Source organism: Condylura cristata, unplaced genomic scaffold (genome assembly GCF_000260355.1).
Source record: "Condylura cristata isolate star-nosed mole 26May11 unplaced genomic scaffold, ConCri1.0 scaffold00019, whole genome shotgun sequence".
NCBI lineage: Eukaryota > Metazoa > Chordata > Mammalia > Eulipotyphla > Talpidae > Condylura > Condylura cristata.
Window position 1 is genome coordinate 7,414,148 of NW_004567120.1, and position 22,401 is coordinate 7,436,548.

General features: G+C 36.0%; 1 pseudogene; it reads right to left on the minus strand.

Moving 5' to 3' along the window:
• Window positions 1-9,967: 9,967 nt before the first annotated feature.
• Window positions 9,968-22,078, minus strand: LOC101619540 (annotated as a pseudogene).
• Window positions 22,079-22,401: the final 323 nt, after the last annotated feature.

Consider the following 22,401-nt stretch of genomic DNA (forward strand, 5'->3'; position numbering starts at 1 on the left):
GCAGACTTCAGCTTTCCTTAAATGTAAATTACTGGCATAATTGCAAATATTTATGCCAAAATAAAGTTGATTTATCAGAGTCCTCTGGAGTTTTACATACTCAGAATAGTGAATCTAATGACTGGTGTGCACTTTCTTTCAGGGAAGTTGTCAGTATTGAAATAAAAAACATACAGGTAGGGAAATAGTCATCTTAGTGAACTATTTGCATAATATTTAGGCCCAGCTCACTAATTATCCATGAAAAATATAGGCCAAGAATCCATTATTCACATTCATTTAAATTACACTCAGAGCCAAAGTTTTTGTATTGTAGCAAGCACTGAAAAGGTTTTCTAGCACCCAGTAATAATTATTTTGAAATTGAAGGGAACTTTTTGTCACTCTGTGTCTTTCACACTATACCAACTTTTCTTGGCCCTGTAACTGATTCATAATTATCTTAAAATCATTTCCTTAAGAACTTTTATTCATGAAAAAATACTTTGAGTCAATATTGAATCACATGTTTACTTAATGCAGTGAATAATTTAATTAGTATTTTAGAAATAATTTAAAACCAGCTGCTTTCCAATACAAATTAAAAATAATCCATTTTTGCCTGGATATATCAAGACCAAGTATGGTGACAACGGAAAGGATGCTTGATATATAAATTGTAATGAATATATAAGTTATAATATTTTGAACTCCTAAATATTCAAATTTTATAAGGCTCAAGGATTAGGGCAGTGTTCTAACAAAAGTTAAATTTTCAAGGTTGAAAATTCACCAGATTAACCATTTCATTTTTTTTAAGTTTATTTATGCATACAGAACTGGGGTACAAACCAGAGGTACAGGGGCGGTGAGAGGCTTCACTAGAGACAGAGTGGGGAGCAAAACAGGCAGATCGAAGAAATCACACTGCTGAGGGGAGCAGCGGGCGAGACAGGAGAGGTCAGCCGCATCATGTGATCACCTCTGGGGCGGAAAATCGAAATTGCACTGAAGTGGCTGCGGCTAGCTTGCAGTGCTGCATCCTAACCTTCACTAATAAGTAAATATAGATATTTATATATCAATACCAGAGGAAGGTATATATTTATTCACATACATATACAAATATACCTGCACATGTATACATACTCAGATAGAGAATATCTTAATATAAAAAGACTTTAAAGGTTTTGTGGGTAATAGTCTGTTTTATAGTTTATAAAATTGTACTTCTTAACATACAGTTAGGCATAACTCAAGTAAATATCTGTGGTCATGACCACACATTCTGTATACTCTTTAACTATACCACTGAGGGAATTAATATTTTGAGAATGATTTCTAAAATTGGTATTGATGCATGCAAGTTATCACCTACCTGGAAAATATTTCATTATACCTTTCTGTGGAATAAGCTCTCTATAAAATCATAGGAAGATGAATATATTTGAATTACAATCATAAGCTATCAGTCCCATAAGTCACTGTAAAGAATGTTTAGTTCAAACCCTGCAATATTCAGTTAAATGAATTTGTAACCAGAGAATTATCTTCCTATATTTAACAAGGTAGTTAGCCTTACATTAACATTCCTAGTATTAGCCCCAAACTCTCATTTTTAAAGAAAAATGCAGTTTGTATATTAACAAAAAATAATTATTCTCATTTTATTGATGGTAAATAATCAGATTTCTAAAATAGTAAATATACTCCTCACTCCTGAGGTATTGCAATGCCCATGGCAAGAGATACAGATTTTGGGGATCCTCTTGTTAAAAAAAAATGAGAAAGCAGTTCAGTATAATAAAATGTCATTACTTGTTAGAAAAGCTTATAAAATCTAGAAAATTTTATACAAGAGAACAGTGAGTCAATATCTACTTCACAATTATACCCATTAACTAACACCTTATTTTGAACACAAAGTATTATCAATATGTGACAATAACCTTTCTGAATCTTAGAAATTTTTAAATAAATTCAAATAAATAAGTTATTAGAACCAAGTTTCATCAGTCTATGACTATTAATGAATGCCTATAACATTGCAACCCTGTGTAGGAAGGATACTCTTTAACTATCTTTAAGTAATTATAAAATAACTATATGATTCTTCAAGACAAGTGAAATGGAGAAGTATTATAAAGTAGAGAGATAAGTGAAAACAAATACACTGAACAAAATAAAACTAACAGCCTGGTCCTGGGGAAAATAACTAACATATTGAATATAATTCTATGCTCATCATTTTGCTAGATAGACATCTTGCATAAATTTCATAATCAATTCTCTCAATAATATATTATAACTTCAAATTTGTCAATCAGGAAACCATAATTGAAAAGTGTATTTTGTTCAATTTTGGGGCTAAGTTTCAGACCCAGGCTTAACTTTACTTCCCATATCTCTTGTTCTATATATCAAGCAATTTTTTTAACGTTTGTACGTTTGTGAATATGGGTAGAATTTATGATGACATTTCTGGCAATTCTGAGTCATACTTGCCCTAATAAATTTCAGAATCTACAGAGTGGCAATTACTTCAGCACTTTAAAAGAGCTCTGAACAAGAGATGGCTTTCAAACCATTAAGAGATATTTATTGTGGAAACTGACAAGGGAGTTCCAGCTTTTAGTTCAACTTAGCAAATATGTTTTAAGTATCTACTGTGTTCTAGTCACTAATGAAATTAATAAGACACATTGTCTGACCTCAAATGATTTAAAGACTTTAGAACAGAAAGAGAAATATTTCTTCCTGGGTATATTGAAAACTTTTCAGATGCTTACATAAAGATAAGAAAATTTTCTAGCACATCAAATCATAATGGAACACTGAGTTAATCTCCAGCACTCCACTAACACTTCTATCTCAAAAAAAAAAAAATACATATACATTTCATAATTATCAGAGAGTAATTCAAGAAAAGAGGTCTAAAATGTTATCACAACATTTATTTTTCAATAAAAAGGCAAAATTATATATTCACCTACTTACTAACAAGATGTTTCAAAGAAGAAAAGAAGGAGAGAGAAGTAAAATGGCAGGCCCTCCTTGGTGGCGCAACGGGTTAGGACCAGCACTGCAAGCTGGCAGCATCCACTTCAGTGTGAGTTCGATTCCCCCGCTCCGGATGTGACTCACATGGCATGGCAGACCTCTCCTGTCTCACTCACTGCTCCCCTCAGCAGTGTACCTCGTTAATCTGCCCGTTCTGCTCCCCACTCTGTCTCTGGTGAAATCTCTCACCACCTCTGCACCTCTGGCTTGTACCCCAGTTCTGTATGCACAAATAAATAAATCTTTAAAAAATAAAAAGTAAGATGGCAACATAAGAGATACCTTTGCTCCTGAAAGGACCTTCTAACAGTTAGTCAGAAGAACACTACAACAAGATAATCCATGGTTTGGCTATCCATATGGCATCAGAGAACAACAGTGATTGCAATAAAGTTAGAAAATGAGCCTTGCTTCACGCCTTGCTTCACTGAACATTAAGGTGGTTAAGAGAAATGCCCGGAGGCTGTCAGGGCTGGTGCTATAGTAACAGGCTATCAGCTCAACCAGGGACTCTGAGGAAGATAAGGTTAAATGGCATGAAGCATACACCCTTTAATTAGGGGAAACATGTAGAATCTGGGGTGTTCCACACAGTCTGAATCCTCAGTACAGAGAATTGAGACAGGACTCCCCATAACCGCAGGACTGACGAAGACCTCATGAAAAACACTGACAGCATAGACTGCTGAGTCTCCAAAATGGAAAACCAGAGAGGGGTATGTCAGCATTGTCACACACACAAGTCAAATGTTCCTCTCCTCCCAAGGAACATTCACAACAGTGATTAGACCCTCCAGGCCACTCTCTCATTCTCTGACTTAGCAACTGCAAGAGCAGGAATCTGAACTTATATAAGGTAGCAAAGGCCAAAAATCTAAAATTAACCAAAAGCACAGCAGCACACGATTTAAAACTAATAGTAGTTTAGTTCAATGTTATCATTCACTGCTACAGAAAATTTAAAACTATTTGGAAATCTAAGGCAGTAAAATGGACAAAAAGCAAAGCAAAATAAAACACACAAGCATCTTTAGATCTCAAGGGAATATGACATCATGAGGAGAAAACAATTGTGCAGAATCTAGTCACAAAGGCATTAAAAATGCTACCTTCCACTCAGATAGTTCAAAATATAATAAAGAAATAAAAGAAAACATAGAAAAGCAAGTACAATTAGTATAAGAGAACAAACTATATTCAAACATGCTAATGAAAGAAAAAACAAAATTCAGAAAAATGAATGGTTGAGAAATAAAGTTAATTAATGGAGAAGTGAAATTGAAGCTTTAAGTAAGAATATACTAGATCCCGGTATAAAAAATTCAATAAAGGAGATTTTTAAAATTCTAGAGAAAATTATGAAAGCAGAATATATCAAATGCAACATCAAATCAATGACCTCAAGTATAATAATCCACAAAATACCCAGGAGGAAGGTGAAAGAAATATGAAAGGAAAAAAAAAATATCTAAGTCCATTAGGGAAGGCAGCATGACAATAATGGATATCCCAGAAGGGAAAAAGGGACAAGAGGAACTCAGACAGCTTATTCAATTAAATAAAATTTTCAAACCCAGGTGAGGAAATAAATATAAAACTTCATGAAACTGAAAGAATGCCTGGCTATCTGAATGGAATGAGATCTACGCGATGCAGGGTAGTATAATTACCAGGAGGTTCAAAGAATGTATATTGAAGACACCTTGAAGAATAAAAGCAGGTATCTTATAAAAGGGTATTCCCAACAGGCTTGCTTCAGACTTCACTATGGAAACCCTATGAGCAAGGAGAGAATGATACATTCAATGTAATCAAAGGTTAAAAAAAAAAAAAAAGACAAGCCAAGAGCCAAGAATATTTACATTCTGCAAGACTCTTTCAGACACAAGGAAGAGAAAAAAGGCATTCCCATACCACATACCACCAAGCTGTAAGAGGTTGCAAACACTACATATACCTAACTACAAGAAATGCTTAAAGGAACTATCTAAATCAAAGAGAATAAACTCAAATAAAAGCAGAACAGTTAACTGAAGCAGATAACTAATGTCAAATGGCAGTAGCAAATCTTCTTGTATCAATAATTGCCCTAATTTTAAATGGACTAAATCGCCAATTAAAAGGCACAAAGTAGCTGATTGGACAGGTGGGTCTCCAAGAGACCCACCTGAACTCCAATTATAAACATAGGCACAGTGAAAATATTTGCTAAGAAATCCTACAATCAAATGCAAACAGAAAGACAGGGGCAGTTGCAATCATAAAATACAGAGTTTCAGCTAATAAAGGTGAAAAGATCTAGGGATGGCTACCATATAATAATCAAGGGATCAATACATCAGGAAGACATAACACTTATCAACATATATGCATCAAATGATGGAGCATAAAATTGTGTAAGACAGTATTAGCAAATCTAAAAACAGGGACAGCAGCACAAACATAGTATGGAATTCAATAAAGAGGTCAACCAGAAAGAGCATCAACAAGCAAAGTATAACCTAACACGAATAATTAGAGCAGATGGGCTTACTAGATATTTATAGGATATGACACGGCAAAAACAAAACAAAGCAAAACAAAAAAAAAACAACGGAGCACACAGTCTTAACTGTCCATGAAACATGTTCGGAGACACCATATGTTGAGTCTCAAAACAAGTGTCAGTAAATTCATGAAGAATGAAATTTTATCAAATTCCTTCAACAACCACAATATTCAACTAGAAATTGGCCACAAAAAGAAAAGTGGGAAATAGCTCTCTTATATGGAGATTGAAAAACATTCTACTGTATAACTATGAAGCCAATGACGAAATTAAAGAAAAAATGTAAACTTACCTAGAAACAAATGTAAGACTTATTGGAAAGTATGGGATGCAGCAAAATTGATAGAAGAGAGAAATATTGGGTGATTGCACTTATATGTGGAATATAGACAAATAAGAGGTTTAACAAAACAAAACCAGTAACTAAACCTAGAAATCTGACTGTGGAGTTGCAAATACCAGACAGGAAGAGGGAGTGGGGAGGGCCAGGGAGAGAGGGGACATTATGGATTATGGTAGAGAACTGCGGGTATCTCGGTGGTGGGTGTGGTATGATGATATGCATCCGAGGGGTGTACTCCTATGTCTCCACAACATTTGTGTTGTAAACCTAAGTGACCTCAATAAAATGGAATTATATTTTAATGCAAATATGTTAACCAATGATTGCACAAATGAGATATGATAATAAGGAAATTCAGATTTATAATATAAATAATCTATTTTATTTTGTGTTTCTAAATCTTTGCAACAATATTCTTTTTAACAAATGGCTTTAGCAAAGTTAATGAGGTATCTTAGCTGCAAGACCTCTCGGAATATTTGATGCACATTAATAGTTCATGGATTCTAAATATGATGGAGATGGGGAAAGAGGAGGGCTAAAGGCTGATTCCAGTCATATGTTATAAGGTAAGGGCTAGTTGCCTCCCCTTAAGATCAAGCTAGTAAATATCTCCTTGCTCAAAATCATAGAGAGGCACAATCTATTTGTTACTACATACTGCATGTATATACTCATTACAGTGTAAGTAAAGAGATTAGGTACAATGCCTGAGTTTGGGATATGGACTCTATCATTACTTGTTTGTATGATCATAAACTATTTCTCTGGGTAGTTAGTGTATTCGTCAGTAAAAAGGAAATAAAACAAGGATGTTGATACATATAAAGTTTCCTATAAGATTTCAATGAATTAATATATGCCCAAACACAGATTCTAATATCATATCACATTAGTATATGTACTCCTCTGTTCATGTAAACTCCACTTTGGCTTATAAAAGCAAGCTTGGTTATATATACCTCTTAAAATTAGTAAAACTGATACTATACAAAAATCAGGAGCCTCCCTGCTGGCACAAGGGGTTAAAGAACAGCACTACGAAGCTATCTGCAGCTACAGCAGCATGAGTTCAATCCCAGGACAGGGAGCTGACCCACATAGCACAGCAGACTTCTCCTGTCTCACCCATTGCTCCCTTCTGCAGTGTATTTCAGTCTATCTGCCCATTCTGCTTCCCACTCTGTCTCTGGTGAATCCTCACCCCACCCCCTGCACCTTTGGCCTGTGCCCCAGTTCTTGTATGCATAAATAAATCTTTGGGGGGAAAAAAAAAACACAACAACAACAAATGTTGGTGAGGATGTGGAGAAAAAGGAACACTCCTACACTGCCCATGGGAATTCTATGGAGAGTGTTGTGGAGGTTCCTCAAACTACTAAAAGTGGAGATTTCATATGACCTAGCAATTCCACTCCTAGGGATTTACCCATTAATTTACACATTAATTCAAAATGATTCCTGCTGTTTATTGCAGCACTATTTACAACAGGTAAGAGATGGAGACAACCCAAATGTCCAAAAGTAGATGACTGGATCAAGAAGATGTGGTATATATACAAAATGGAATATTACTCAGCAATCAAAAGGATAAATTCATGCTATTTGCAGCAACATGGATGGAGATGGAAGTGAAATAAGCTACAAAGAAAACAAAAAAAATCAGATGGTTTCACTTATATGAGAAATGTACGGGAAACAAATAATACATCAGGAAAAAATTATAATCAATTTAAAAGCAAAATTAATCAGTTACTATAAATTAGAGACACTTGTGGGGGGAGGTGGGAGAGGGATCTAAATAGGTAAGGGAAGAACACAAGGGACTATGGTGATGGTGCACTGGTAAATTGGTGGTGGGAATTCTATGGGGACTACGTCTGAGAGGAGAAAGCATACACTATACAAAAAGAAATGATGTAATATGCATAAAATAAAAAAGAAAAATGCAGTCTTGACAGACTTGAAAATATTGATAATTCTTGACATGTAAATTTTCGATATCAATTTTATTACATATGGTATGAACACTATAAATTTCTATGTGCCATTAAAGCATAAACACTAAATAATATTTATAAAATGATACTCCTAAATTGAGTTAATCTTATTTCTTTTTTTTAAGGATTTACTTATTTATGCATACAGAACTGGGGTGCAGGGCTGGTGAGAGGATTCACCATAAACAGAGTAGGGAGCAGAACAGGCAGATTGACAAAGTACACTGTTGGAGGGAGCAGTGGGCGGGTCAGTCAGGAGAGGTCTGCTGCGCCATGTGGGTCACCTGCAGGGTTGGGGCTTGAACTTGCGCTGAAGCGGCTGTGACTAGCTTGCACTGCTGTGCTTTAACCCGTTGCACCAACAGGGAAGGCCCGAGTTGAATCTTATTTCTTCCCTCAGAATCAGAGCCATCTTAAAATTTGTTTATCATTTGATAGATTTATCATGCTTAATAATATCTCTAACAAATTGCTTAGTTTTTAATGAAATGAAACCTCATATTCAGGGAATTACTGTGTATATTCAGATATTTGGCATCTTTTTTTTTTCTTTTCTGAGATTTAACAGATGAGTTTTACTATTGAATGTAACATTTCTACAATAACTCAGCAATATTTTAGTATTATCTAGTCTCGCTGTATCTGTGATTCTACTTTAGCAGGGCAGATAGCATCTTAAGGCATCTACCTTAAAGAACATTTTTTCTGATTTTAAAAGCCAATTATGAATTTTGATAAAAATGTTTTTCGTTTTTTATTTTCTTCCTACTGCAACTAGAAGGACGTTGATGGCCAGATGAAGAGGGAATGCTTAGCTTTTCATCAAAGTGTTAATCAAAATAATTCAAGTAAATAAAGACAGCAGCTACACAAATCTGCATGGCATTGCTGCTAAGCAAAGGAGAATATTAGTAATTTAAAGAAATATGCATTTAATGAAAAATTTTGTTTTCCTCTTGGGGTTGCATGTGGTAGCAGTACTAGTAGTTAGTGTCTAATATTGCACATTCATAGTATAAATACAGCTTACAGTGCCAAACACTGACATCAATACCTGATCTAACCACATTAGTGTTTACCTTCTCAGTCCAGCACACTGACTATAATCCTATTCTTTTAGAAGATTTGATTGACAGTCAAGGCATTAGAGAAAAATATTTTAGGCTATTTTAACATATACAAGTTTTCATTCCATTAGTATATATATTGTTTTCTAGAATTCACTGTTCAAATATTCTCATTTTTGTGATATTAAAAGCTATGGAATTTCTCTTACTAAAGCCCAAACCATCGGTAACAGCAAAAGCACATTGTAAATTACATATAAAGTCACAATATTCAGTTACAGTTCCAAATAGAAATTACTAACAACATTACAGCTTCACTATTCATTTCTTGCTTTGGCCCCTGGGTCACTCTTATTGACAACGGGTACCTGCTGAGAAAAAGATCAAACTTTTAAACTATGTATGTTTTGTGAAGGATACAGTTTCATTTAATATATTCCAATGTATTTTTAATAATTATTTTCATGACTTTTAACTCTAAGACATAATGTTGATCAAGAGACTGGAAAAATTTTAGCATTATCTTTTGTTTGTGGTTTAAGAATTACAGAACCTATCTTCAATAATTAGTAAGCAAGAAGGTATGAGTGTGCAGAAGATAGACAGAATGGAAAGGGTGAGAACGCACAAAAATTAAGCTTCTATGCACAGTTCCTGGTGGAGCTGGTAGACAACTGCTGTTTTTTCAAGACTTTATATTTAAGAAACATCTATGATGCCACATTAGCTAGAAGTGATAGAAACATCTGATTTCAAATTCACAATTGAAATGCCTATTTGCAAATCAGCAAGGAGACTGGCATGCCACTTGCCATGAATATTTGGCTTCACTGACTCAAATTTTTCATTTAACCAAAAGATAAGGCACAGTCCCACTGTCCAGTCACGTCTGCTGTAAATATGCTGCTTGAGTGGAGCCAAAGTTGCCCTAGAGTTGCTAGAAGTTGTCTCTGGTCTGACAGTTTCAGAATCACCACGTATCTTTCAAATACTGCAGGTGAGCCATGGGATTCTCGAAGAGCTGAGTGCCTGCTGGGTGGGATGCTGTGCAGGGCTGCAGCACTCCTGGGTTCTGAAGCACAGAGGGCAGATGAATGGTTGCTTCAGTAGAAACAACTGCTGCAGGAGCTGGACATGTGTAGGAGTGTGGCGAGAGGCATGGTGCCTTCCATGGCTATGCAAGTAACCCATTTTGATTTGAAGTACCCCCCAGTGACACAAGCTTTATCTCTTCAGTAGAACATGGAAAGACTTTAACGTATGTATTCTTCATTTTCTTTATTAAGACACATCCATGCAGTCATAAATGCTCTTTCTGGACTTTATCTGGATAAAGGCATCTCATGAATGGCAGCCCTGGAGACTCAATACCATTTGAACACCTGGAGCTCAAATATCTGTAAAGAACTACCCCAAGAATTCCAGGATGGCCTCAGTTGTGACTGTACATACAAGAACGAGGCATATAGTCTCTAACATTTGTTGGGGGCAAGATTTGCTGAGGGAGTGCTGGAATAATGGGATAGTTGGAAGTGGAATGAGAGGGGCAAGAAGAATTATTCCAGCTGTTGTGCTCCCGAAGACTTCAATGTACCTTTTGTCCAACAAGTCCTTATGTTTCCCTAGTGTGTTCTATGCATGGTCCTCACAAGCAAAGAGGATGAAAGCACCCCTTGTTGGCCTCTGGGCTGGGCGGGTAACAAAGAGGTTGTCCTCTCACTCCCATTAGTGGGAATGCTGTCCAAAGGCTACTACTTTGCCATCTGTGGCAGTGAAAGGGGGCCCCCATATATGGACAATGATTTGAATTTCCTTGGATAGTAATTGGGCTACTTCATTGGATGTAACACCAGCAAATTGTTTTTAATTTATTATAACAGTTCATGTTCACATCATTTTGTGCCTTTTACCATCTCATTTGTAATCCCCGTGGGCTTCCCATCACCAAATCACCTGTGTGTCATCACCATAGTCCTGTGCACTCCCTCCCCCCATTTTTGATCCCATCCCCACTTCACCCCCGTAAAATGTCTCTGGTATATAGTTGTTTATTATCATTATTTTTTCCCCCTGGTCCTTTATGTTCCTGCTATGAGTGAAACCATCTGGTACTTTTCTTTTTCTTTCTGGCTTATTTCACTAACCATGATCCCTTCCAGCTCCATCCATGTTGCTACAAAAGGCATGATAACACCGGCAACTTTAAGAAAACCATCACCTGTTGCTTTGTAAACCTCAATGTGCATGATTCCCAGGTGATGTTTATGCCTCTAGTTTTAGGTCTCGGTGCTTTTCAATTAAAAATCTAACCAAAGGGCCCTCCTTGGTGGCGCAGCGGGTTAAAGCACAGCACTAAGAAGCTAAAGCCACTTCCGCATGAGTTCGATCTCCGCCTGCCCCGGAGGAGATCCACATGACAAGGCAAACCTCTCCTGACCCGCCCGCTGCTCCCCTCAGCAGTGTACTTCGTCCATCTGCCTGTTCTGCTCCCCACTCTGTCTCTGGTGAAGCCTCTCGCCCACCGCATCTCTGGCTTGTACCCCAGTTCTGTATGAGTAAATAAATAAATCCTAAAAAAAGAAAATCTAACCAAACCTTCACCGTTTCTTTGACTCTGGGCATTCAAACATAGTGGAGGCACCTCTCTTGGTGATATTGAGTCCTTTGAAAAATAGGGCAGTATCTTGATCTGAAGTTTGCCCCGGTAAGCCTCGAGTTCTGACAATGCTATTGTCATTAATAAGTTCCATCTTGCTGCAAGTGCCACTTTCAGATTTGTAATTTGCTCTCTCTGGATCTGAAAACCTAATATTATAAAGCTCTGAAATCATTGCTACACTGATATTCCCAGTATCTTCAATCTGAGAGGTTCTATACCAGGAAACTGAGCTTAATTTCCTCTTCAAAATGTAAATACTCTTGTCACTGCTGTAAGAATAAACTTAACAAGGACAACACCTCTTGAATTATTCGGAGTAGAAGCTTTCAGGTAATAATACATTCTTCTTGGAAACATATGATGCAGGTCATGCCTGACATGAAGATGCCGGTCAGTACCGACAGAAGAAAGTTCTGACTCCAGTATTCAGTTCATTGCTCACTGGCTGGTTAAACTGTCGGAGGGCTTGGTCCACTGAGGAACCCAGGACAGGTTTTTGGCATCAATCATAGTTTCTGTTTCCAAAAGAACAGAATCAGCTCCTTCTCATCTGAATCCAGCTTGGTGGCCCCAGAATGATCCCAAAAATTACCATCAAGTAATCCGCAGACACCATTGTGAAGGTCGGTGATGAGGGGGAGGAAATTTGGGAGGTAAGGATGAGTGAAATGAGGAGAAAACCTGTGCTAAAATATCTTCCAAGAGGAAAAGAAAGAGTGCCTGCCTCACCCCACGCCCCCCTCCTGGCCACCACCTGCTCAAAAGGCCCAGAAGCAATTTTTTCTCCTACTCAATATTATGTTCTTGCTGTTCACCCCAGTTTGCATTAGTCAAGGTACAGTTTCAGAGAAAATAAAATACTCTAGATATTTTAATCTGAAAGTGATTCAAGCAATGATATATAAACTTTCAAATCCTTTTGGAAGAGCAGGAAAATTTAGCAAGAAGCTAGATCTTCCAGAACAATTCATGGAAGAACCCTGCTCAACTACTTCACTAGGAGAACAGATACCACAATAAGGAAGGGAAAGATGGTAAAAACCAGACAAGAGTTCTTAGCTTAGGAAACATACTATCCAGTTATGATCCAGAGGTTAGGGCCTTTAACTGCTTCTTGAGATTCATGATATTGATGATGACTATTTAAACACTGAAGGAGTCTATTATGTCGACTATGCTGGCTACCTTCAGCTACCAAACTTGAAGTTAAATAGTTTATGTGTCCATTTCAAACATCTATCATGGGAATACATCTGATAAGTGGAGTCAAATTCACAGACAAGACACTGACAGCACGCGCATCTGAGGTAAACAGCTCTCACTATTTCAGCATCTTCAGTTTTGGATGGAACACAGTATGTATAATAGTGATTTTCTGAATTCTAAGATGTTTAGGTAAAAGTTCGCCAGGAAACTCTAAAATAGAGTCATTATGTCTATGTAGCCTGAACCTTCTAGACAATCATTAAAAGTGACTCAACCTGACAGTTGTCTCACTATGCAAAGTGGAATGTGTAGAAGCACATGGGAGTTTTTTTTTTTCTTGTTTAAAATGGAATCAAAATCAATCAAACCTCCATATATTATTACAAGTACAGGATAAACTACTTACAGAAGAGGAAGGTAACTAACACTACAGTTAAAACAGCGGGTCAAAGCAGAATTTGAAACATACTGTGGAGTCAATGATCTACTATTAATCAAAATATAGCTTAGACAAACAAAAAGAAAAGATTCTCAAAGACACAAAAAGATAAAAATAAGCATAATTCAAATAAGGTGAAGAAATTTCCCACCAAATTGTTACATATTTTAAAATAATGAACTTAATGCTTTATAAATTATATCTCAATAATGCCATATTTTATAGACATTTTTATATAAATATGAAATTGGTTGATAATACTCCATAGGATTTAGAAGTATTTGTTCACACCTCCTTGGTTGTATGTCACCACACCACACCCACCACCAAGGCACCTATTTTCCACCTACATAGTCCATTGGACTCCCTCCCCACCGACTTTGCTCTCCACTTTTCCCTCACAATCTGGTAGCCTCAAATTCACAGTCAGATTTGTAAGGTTTGTTAATTATTAGCATTTTCTGGCCCTTTGCTTAGTTTATTTATACTCCACGTATGAGTGAAATCACCTGATAATTCATATTCTTTTCTGACTTATTTCACTTAACATAATGCCATTCAATTCTGTCGTTGAAAATGGCAACCGCTCACCTTTATCATAGCTGCATAGTAATCCCCATATGTATAATATGCCACATCTACTTAATCTACTCATCTCTTCTCCCATACTTAGGTTGTTTCCACAACTTGGTTACTGTGAGTAATGTTCAGTGAACATAGGAATATATGTATCCTTTCAAAAATAGTGTTTTATTTGGTTGGTTTGGTTTTTGCATTTTTTTGAGTAGATACCTAGGAGTGGAATAGTTGGTTCACATGCCAGATCTATTTTTAATGGTTAGAGAAATTTCCATACTATTTTCCACAGGAGCTACATTTCCATCAACAGTGAATAAGACATTTTTTTCTTGATACCATCAACAACAATTCTTACTTCTGTTTATAATATGGTCATTGATACAGGTGTGAAATAGTATCCCTCTGTAGTTTTTATTTATATTTTCCCTATGTGATGATGAACATTTTTTCCATTTGCCTGTTGTCCATCTGAATGCCTAACATTTCTACTCATTTGATGATTGGACTTTTTTTGCTTTGTGAGTTTTTGCTTGATCTTGGATATGAACTCTTTCTCAAATTTATGATATGCAAACATTTTCTCCCATTCAATGGTGTGTTGTTTCATTTTAATGATAGGTACTTACTCTGTGGAAAAGCATTTTAGTTTGATGTAGTCCCATTTGTTGTTTGTTTTGGTTTGGTTTGTTTCCCTTGATGAGTTCTCAAAGACATCTGTGAAGTCAATTCTGTGGCGTGTTTTGCCCATGCTTATTTCTATGCATTGTGTGATTTCAGGTCTTACATCCAAGTCTGTAATCCGTTTTGAGTTAGTTTTTACATATTGTGTGACTAGTGATCTAGTTTAATTACTTTTGCATGTGATTGTCCATTTTTACCAATAAGATTTGACTTCACTTTTTCAAATATATACTACTGGTTTCTTGATCTAGATTAACTGTCCCATAACTGTGGGTTTATTTCTGAGTTGTCAATTTTATTCCATTAGTCTGTGTGTCAATTTTTATTCTGTATCATATTGTTTTATTAATAAAGCTTTATAGTATAGGTTGAAATCTGGAAATTTGATTATCTCCATTCGTCCTCATTTTATCAGAATTTCTTTGACTATCCTGGACCTTTTATTTACTATGTATTCTAATTCAAAGAAGATTTTTTTCAAATATCGACTATCCCGATTATGTTTTCAAAGTCATCTATTACTTTTAAGAAACGAATGCTGTATTTTCAAATAGTTTTAGATTTACAGAAAATTTGGATAATACAGTCATTGTGTGTCCAATAGCAATTTTCACCTAGTGGTATTATATACAATGATATTTTTTTGCTTTCATTATGTTTGGATTTATTCTCTTCTTTTCCTTGAGTATCTAATTAAAATTCCTTACTGTAATAGCTCCTTAATTTATCTTTAGTGCCCTATTCTTATCCATAACCTTACAGGAATATGAAAATCCAAATTTCTTGCTTTAGCAAATGTCTTTAAGGTGAACATTATTTTAATATCCAAATATGTTCTCTGGGTTTTTCACTATACATTTAAACTCACTGTTTATCTTAATTTCCATTCATTAATTTATATTTTAAAAATTTTATGCAGCATGTTTAGATGTTTTAGTGGGAATTCAGTTAGGATATGAAATGTATCATGTCAATGTAAAGATTTCAAATTTGATCCTAAAGTTACTTACAAATAATAACATGTATATGTGTAGTATATAACTATCTTCAAAGCAAGAAATTCTTGGTTCTCATGCATAGGAATTACTGAGAGATTTCATAGGAATAACAAAAACCAGCAGTCATACAAAGATGACATTTATTCTAATATTATTTTTGGTCCAGGAAACCAAACCTCAAATTGATATTTGACCAGTAACAATACATGGCATATTTCTCAGGTAATATATGAGAAAAAAAAAAAAAAAGAAAGAAAGAAAATCATGTAGTTTACTGTTGCCATCATTTATCCACAAGGTGGCATTGCAGGCCTTCAAAAATCAAACAATTCCATCCACCAGGACTTAAGGGTATTGAAATTTTTATCAGATTCACAAGGGAGGGACAGTTATATATATAAGCAAAGGTCTACTTACTTCTTTAAATACATATTATTAGAAGTAATCAGTGACATGGAATACTATAAATAAAACTGCAAATTGTTAAAGCATTATAAGAACAAAGTTACTTAGATTGCTTTTATTTTATTTTTTAATATTTAGTAGACCACCTTCCTAACTACATAAAGTTTTATATTATACACATTTCATTAATTGTGTAGTAACAACTGACTCAGAATACTGTGAGTAAGCCTGCGTTTACAAGTCAGTAATCCAAAAATCTTGACATTATAGGATGTAATTTACCTAAAGGTATAACTGATAATTAAAAATTCAGAGACACATGTTTTCACTCTAAATTTGTCTAGTGGCTTAATTTCTCTACCTCTACTCAAAGGACAAGCAAAATCTTACAATCATTAAGATTTGGAATTGAAAGGTCCTTAAATACAATATAGCCCAACACTTTCATTTTTCAATTTGGAAAACTGAAATCAACATCAGTTAAAGTCTGTCTTCAAGATGACATACCTTACAAGGACTACAGTCTTCTCATCTCTGTCATTTTGGTGACCACAATTTCTTGAGGAAAGCACAATGATGATAAGACTCTTTTAAGAAAAGTAATCAGTTATTACATCAAGGGGGGAAAAATAAGTATATGTCCAAATGACACTTGGAAAATAACTGGTTGTAACCTGTCCAAATGACAGTTATTAAGTGGCAGAATAGTCACTCAAGCCAGACTGAGTAGTTTTAACCACGCCAAGATAACCTTTATTCCCGTTGCTTAAACAGTTTCTGGGTAATGAGCTGTACACATGCACCAAATATTTGCCAAAGAAAAAAGAAATAAGTGAATAAACAGCAAAAAACAACAACTAAACATAATGGACATTATCTGTACAAACTTTTGTAGAAGTGGACAGAGCCAGGTTGTGAGCAAATTTAGTTTTCCCATACCTGCCCTCTAAAAATATGTAATATTGGAATATAGGCCAAAACCATAAAAACTCTACCTAGAGAAAAAATGCAGATGATATCTCAGATTGTTCCCAATTTTTCTATGACTATATATTTAACCTTTTTTAAAAAAGATTTATGTATTCATACATAGAAGGAAGGGGGTGAGAGAACTCATCAGAGAGAGGGGGAGGGGAGCAGAACAGACAGGAAAGGTCTGCAGTGCCCAGTGAGTTAGCTCCCTGGCTGGCTGGAGATCCAACTTGCCCTTGCAGTGGCTGGTGATAGCTTGGTAGCGCTCTTTAATCCCTGTGCCAACAGGGAGGCTCCTATAGATAACCATTTAAAACACAATTAGTATACAGTTATGTATCAGTTTGTTAACTGCTTTTTCCAATTAGTAATGATTAAACATCTTCCTATATCAATCAGCGTATTTTTGCATAGGTTTGATGATTTTAATTCATTTTATTCTGTGTTGCTGGACAGCTTGGTGTACTTCCATCGTCACGATAATTATTCTCTATTGCTGGGCAGCTTGGTGTACTTCTTGTAATGTTAAACATCACGATAATTCTTATGTAAAGTAATAAGTAGTTGATGAAAACAAGCAGTAAATGAACCGCCCATGGCAAGGGGCAGGGGCAGGGGCAGGGACAATCTAACTGTGTCACATTATATAGACTTAATCACTGGTTGTAGATACATTTTGTGAGTTCAATATATTTTTATTCTTTTAAAGATTGTATGTATTTATGCATATAGAACTGGGCTTCTGGCCAGGGGTACAGGGATGGTGAGAAGATTCACCAGAGACAGAGTGGGAAGCAGAACAGGTAGATTGACGAAGTGCACTTCTGAGTGGAGTAGTGGGCGGGCAAGACAGGAGAGTTCTGCAGCATCATGTGGTCACCCTCTTGGCCAAGGATTGAACTCCTGCTGAAGCGGCTGCAGTTAGCTTGCTATGCTGTGCTTTAACCTGTTGCACCACCAGAGTGGGCCCTCATATATTTTTTAATAATTTATTTATTTATATATATTTTATATCATTGTTCATTTTTGTACAGTGTTAGCTTTCTTTTCTCAGGTGTAGTTCCCATAGAATTACCTCTGCCAATTCATCCATGCACCATCACCATAGTTCCTTGTGTAAGAAAACATTCCCTCCTCTGTTTTCATCCCTCTCCTCCCCATCCTCTGCAGAATGTCTCTGACTTATATTGCCTGTTAGTTTTGTTTTATTTTTATGTATTGTAATTATTTTCTTTCCCTGATCCCTTCTTTGGTTGCCCTGTATTCCTCCTGTAAGTGAAACCACCTGATATTTTTTTTCCCCTTCTGACTTATTTCACTAAGCTTAATTCCTTCTAGCTCCATCCAACTTGTGAATGAAATGAGTTTCTCTTTATTGCTGAATAATATTCCATTGTGTATATATACAACATCTTTTTGATCCAGTAATCTACTTTTGGACATTTGGGCTGCTCCATCTCTTACCTATTGTAAAAAGTGCTGCAATAAACATAAGGGTGCAGGCATCCTTTTGAACTCATGTTTTTGTGTCCTTTGGGTAGATTCTAGGAGTGGAAATGCCGGGTCATATTGAAGCTTCATTTTTAGTAGTTTGAAGAACCTCCACACAGCTTTCTACAGTGGTTGGACCAGCTTGCATTCCCACAAGCAGTGTAGGAGAGTTCTTTTTCTCCACATCCTCACCAACACTTGTTGTTTCCTGTTTTTTAATATGTGCCATTCTCACTGGTATAAGGTGGTATCCTATTGTGGTTTTGATTTTCATTTCCCTGATTAGTAGTGATGTTGCACATTTTTCATATACCTGTTGGCCATTTGCATTTCCTCTTTGAAAAGTGTCTTTTTAGCTTTTCTGCCCATTTTTGAATGGCTTGCTTATTTTGCTTTTTTGAATGTCTTGTTTGTTTTGTTTTATTGCAGATCAGTCCCTTATCAGTAGTATTGTGGGCAAAAAACTTCTCTCAGTTAGCAGGGTGTCTCTGTTTTGGTTAATGTCTCATTTACTATACAGAAGTTTTTAGTTTGATGTAATCCCAGCTGTTTATCTTTTCCTTCACTTTCTTTGCTTTGGGGTATGTGTCCTTAAAGATGTTACTGAGATGTATGTCATGTAGTGATTTGCCTATATTTTCTTCTACATATTTTATTGTTTTAGGTGTTAAGTCCAGATTTATTTTATCCAGTTTGAGTTCATTTTTGTAAATGGTGTGAGGTAGTAGTTTAGCAGTTTTCCCAACACCATTTATTGAAAAACTGTCCTGCTCTCTTGCATATTCCTTGCTTCATTGTCAAAGATTAGTTGTCGATATATGTGTGGCTTTATTTCTCTCTTTTCTATTCAATTTCATTGGTCTGTATTTTTGTTCCAACATTATGTTCTTTTAGTTATTATGGCTTTGTAGTTCGTATAGTTTGAAGTCTGAGATTGTGACCACTACACTCATATTCTTTTTATGCAGAAAAGCATTGGTTATTCGAGTTTTTTTATGGCTCCATCTGACCATCAATATTTGTTCTATTTCTTTGAAGAATGTCATTGAGATTTTTACTAGAATAGTGCTGAATCTCTAAATTGCTTTTGGTAGAATGACTGTTTTGATAATGTTAATTATTCCAATCCATGAGCAGGGGATGTCTTTCCATTTTTTTGTGTCTTCTTCTATTTTTTTAAACAATGTTTTATATTTTTCTTTGTATAGGTTACTTACCGCCTTGGTTTTTATTTCAAAGTATTTGATTTTGGGGGGAGATTTCAACTGTAAATGAGATGGTTTTCTTAATTTTTTTCTTCAGTTTGATTGTCTGCATATACAAATGCTACTGATTTTTGTGTGTTGATTTTGTATCCTTCTATTGGCTAATCATTTTAATTAGTTTTTCTCTATGTATATTATTATATTGTTTGCAAATAGTGATAGTTTTACTTACTTCCCTATTTGGATTTCAATATTTTTATTACTTTTTTCTAGATAAATATAGGTTATCTAACTACCTTACACATAATTTCTACTTACTTTTCAAATAGATTAATTATAATTTATTTAATAACAACCCTATGCATACCTTTCTTGCTAATATATCCATAGAATTGTAGAACATTCTCATGTAGTAAGTGTGTTTTACATAATTAAATCTCTAAGTTGTTTATCAACTTGGTAAATAATTTACTTATTTTGACCAAAATGTATACATTACTGACAAAGTTCACCTATTAATTGCAAATACTTTGATTAGTGTAACTAGAAATAAAATATTATGATACAATTTTCAGACAAGATCAAGAACATTCAGGGTGGTGTGGCTGTCAACTGTATCACACAATTTTCAAATGCTTGATATTTTATTGTGGTTTAATAGAAGTCTGTGTATGTCTAATTAACTACTAATCTTATTAGCTTTGAAAAAAAAGAGAAAATTTTAAAATAAGTCTTACTGTTGGAGACCAGCTCCAACTATTGAGGTGTCTGGAGGCAAGACAGGCAGGACCCTAAGGTGGGAAGGCATCGGCCTGGGGAGATTCCTAAAAAAGGGGAAAGGGGAGCGAGGAAGACACTGGTGTCGGAGTTGGGTGCAAGTCTTCCTGGTCATCTTTTTGCAGGTCTTTATTTATACCGTGTAGCAAAATTTAGTTACAATAATGCACAGGTAAGTTAATAAGAAATCCGCATAAAAGTTCTAAAGGAAGAGGGGAACAATGCATCCTCTTCCTGCTACTTTATGGCACACTATACTATACATCTTTGTGATAACTTTCATGTATAAGGAGGTTTAACTATGACTTTAAAGGATCAGGGTCTGGGAAAGGATGAGCTGTTAGCAAAGGATTTAGGAGTCCCTAGGAAAGGAATAAATTGTGTTAGCAGAGTCCTCAGTGATAGTCTAAAGAGAAGCTAATGGCTAACTTAAGGTTAGCAGAGAGTAGCTAGTGTTTGTTTTAGGAAAAGAGTAAATTAAGAAGACGTCACATAGTTATGTATTAAGCAAAACCTGTGTTGATAGTGTTAGGAAATTGTCCATGGGTCCTTATGCCCTGAGAGTTATCTAAGAATTGCTTTTTGTCAAAAGACCAAGGAAGCTTTCCAGGAGCCTTGATGCTCCGGGATCTTATCTCTCCAAGAGCTTACCTTTTGTCTTCAGTCAAAGGAATTTTCCTGCCCAGGAGCAGCTCAGCTTGTACTTTGCCCAGGCCAGGTAGCCAATTTAGATCTAAGGCAATCCAGTTACAAACTGATGTTGCTACAATATTTTTTGATATTATGATTATACCAAAAAAAGGAGGTCATAACATAAGTTAGTAGTGGAAATTCTGATTTTTCAGAGCTTTTCCCGAGCTACCCGGAATCTGTCAGATGATAGCTGTTGCATAGCTTGTGTCATCTTACCTCTTCTTGTAAGACCCCTCTTGTAAGAGAAGTCCCATGCCTCCTGTTTCCATAATGTAGCAGAGGGAATCACATTTAGAATCCTCTGGCAATTTTGAAAACTTGCCAATAAAGTTTGCACTCACAATGGCGCCAATCAAGTTTTGAAATCAAAGCCAGTTTTGAAAACGTGCCAATCAAGTTTGAAGTCCATGGACTCTTAAAACCATAAAAAGCAGAATAGCAGACGACTAGAGACATGCTCTCCTGACACTGACTCATCAAGACACTCTACCCTGGGAAAACCCGTGGTTCCAGCTTTCAGATCTCTTAGATCTCGGATCCACCCTTAAGAACTTTGCTTCATTGCTTCTTATTGTGGACTGCTGCTCCCTACTCTGACGTGACCAGCACATTTGATCCTTATTATCACCTGCCAGCAAGCAAACAGTGCTAAGCTACTATTGGCTTAGGCACTGTGCTTCCTGGTGTCTGATCTTCTCTTTTACCACCTTCTGACCAGTAGTAATTCTGCTGCTGGCCTGCATCTGGTCACTTCTGAGAGCTACCCACACATCTGATCCTCCAGTAGCTCTGTCTGACTGCCAGTCCTGCCTCCAACATGTCCACCAACACCTCCTGTTGCTGTTGCCTTTATCAATGTCTGGTCCACCCTCTGGAAAGGTATTGTTAACTGCTGTGGTTCTGCCCTAGCAGCATCACTTGTGATTACCTTGAGCTGCAACTGTGAGTTGGGTCCTGGTCTACTACTTATTGGCATGCCACCAGTTTCAGGCTCTCATCAAAGGGACAATGCCATCTTGCACAAGAAGCTTTTGGTTTGGACTACTGGACACTATCTGGGGTAGAACAGCTGGCTATTTATACTTTATAGTCTTAGAAACTATTTCTTTTTCATTTATCTTCCATCTCTTCTAAACAGACCCTGTTGTTATACGGTTTTTCCATGTCTTACAATTATAAATGCATGGGTAGAAGTGTGATTATACCCTAGATTTGCAATTTTATTTTACTATAATCCAGTGAATCTGTAAAAATATCTGGAAAGTCTACAAGTAAGATAATGTTTGTTTAATGCCTTCA